We start from the raw sequence: 2,255 nt of genomic DNA, 5'->3' as shown, positions 1-2,255 counted from the left end.
GTGAAATAGTGCCTTCTGATGTCTAACCTAAACCTACCCTCTGCTAGCTTGTGACCATTGTTCCTGGTCACTCCTGGCTGTGCTCGGGGGAACAGTGACTCCCCCAATGCCTTCTGATCCCCCCTGGCCTTGTGCCATCTCACCCCCTGGGGCAGATGTAGAAAGCAAGAGACAGAGGGAAAGCCTTCTACAGCCACAGTGATAGAGAGAGAGGCGGCTGGGTAGCATAGGAGCCATATAGGGAGGGCACTGTTGCCCGCCCTAACAGCGAGTGCTCCTGTGCAGTGTCCCCCCGCCCTGAAATTGGTTCCACCAGCAGTATGTTGGCGGCAGAAGTGTGGGCTGGCCACTGGGGGATCCCCCTCACTGGTTCGTGCCCTGCTGGTGCTTCCCCCCCCAGACTCGGGAAGCACCGGTAGCCCATGATGGGTGGGAGTCCAGGGGGTGCTGATCAACCTTTTGCAAGCCACATGCTGCCTGTAGGCCACAAATTGGACAGTCGTGGCCTAGAAGACTGCCTGTGGTCTGTTCCAGATTTACTTTGGCAAAACAGCCTTGCCTCCTTCCACATCTACAATGCCTCTACAATCTGCAACATGGTTTTCAGGACTACATATTCTCACCCTAAGTCGGTTTTGCATATAGACAACGTTTTACTAAAGTTATCTAGCCCACAAATGTCTTAGAATTAAAGTAGAAAACAAAAGAATTTGGAAAAGCTTGTTTGAAAGCAAGTTTTAATGAGAAACATCAGCTGTTAATACTACACAGATACACCAGAATTATTGCTTAATTTAAAGACCCCTGTTGCAATACTCACAACAGAAATGACTAGTCCATCCATCCATGGTTCTCCAAAATTAACAGCCTCAATTACTCAAACATCATGAATCTGGCCCTCAAAGAGAAAGCAAGTTGGAGTTTTTCCAGACAAAAAAGGCAGACTTTTTTTGCAATACTTGCAAAATAAAACTCCCATGTTTATATGAAAAGATTAAAACCCCAAATGCTATCCCTGACCGGCCCAGACTGGTGGAAGAAGAATATGCTACAGCAGCATGAAAAATCCTGGCAGATTACCATTAGGGCCACATGCAAGAAAAAAACCTCCCAGTTTCCAGGCAGGCAGAGAAAAATGAGTGCTCTTGGAACGCCTCCACTGAGAATTCAGAAGGAAGCAAAGCACCAAGGGAATACAAGGCAGACGTGCCCATTCAGAGGCTTCTCTGCCCACTCCCATGGCCTTGGATCTTGCAAACTCCTAGCTCAGACTTAGAGGAGAATCAAGCTGGGTCTGCTGTCTAGCACGTTTGGCGACATCGTTTATTGGACCCGCCGCACCAGACCCTGGTGGACTGATCTGACGCAAAGACAAAGAGAAATGATGTCACCGCAGCAGTGACGTCCTCCTCAGCCCGCTTCCAACCTGCCCCGCGCACCAGCCAGGCACGTGCAAAGCCTCGAAGCTAGCGGGGACGCGGAGCCCCACCCCGGCAGAACCCGTCACCGAAACCTTCAATCCCTGCAATCGGCTCGGGTCGCGCCTTATTCCTCGGACGCTGCTCCTCGCCCTCACCGTCAGGGCCCAGAGGGCCGAAGCGGGGCGGCTTCGCATCCACCACGAAGACCTCACTGCACGCGCACGCGGCAACCACCGCACATCCCACAGGCGCTAGCCCCGCCCCCCACCAGGACTGAACGTCAGCAGAACGCGTCACGTGACAGCTCTCCCCCCCCGCTTTAGTCTGGCCGGCTACGGCAGCTCAGCGGGCTCAAAGCCCACTCGCATGTGGTGGCAGAACAGAGCCGCCGAGCTTCCGTGAGTGCCGCGCAGCGATTGGAGCGCTCCGGCGAGGCCCCGTTGTAAGGCGCGCGTGGATTGGCAGAGGCGCAGTGGCATGTGCCTGCCGCTTGGCTTTGTACACAAGCCCGCCTGCCGCAGCCCTTTAACAATGGGCTGGAGCCGCGGCTCGGCCTGATGCCGAATAGAGCCCGCGGGACGTCGCTCTCCTGTCCCCACCCCTGCCTCGCGATGCCCGCGGAGCTACCCCCGGCCGCGCTGTCCCGGCGGCCGTGAGTTGCGCTGCCGCCGCCTGGGGTGAGTGGCGGGGGCTGCCGCCGCCTCTGCCTTTGTTGTGGCCCGTCCGGGGCAGGGGCTGCCCGGGCCCCGCGGGTGCAGGAGTCCCGGGGCCGGGCTGCCCCGTACGAGCGAGCTTGTGGCCGGCGGCGGGGGGGGGGGGGGGGGGGAGGGATTT

The sequence above is a fragment of the Gavialis gangeticus genome, unplaced genomic scaffold (genome assembly GCF_001723915.1).
Source record: "Gavialis gangeticus isolate Ggan-Ray unplaced genomic scaffold, GavGan_comp1, whole genome shotgun sequence".
Taxonomy (NCBI): domain Eukaryota; kingdom Metazoa; phylum Chordata; order Crocodylia; family Gavialidae; genus Gavialis; species Gavialis gangeticus.
Note: the sequence above shows the minus strand (reverse complement) of the source record.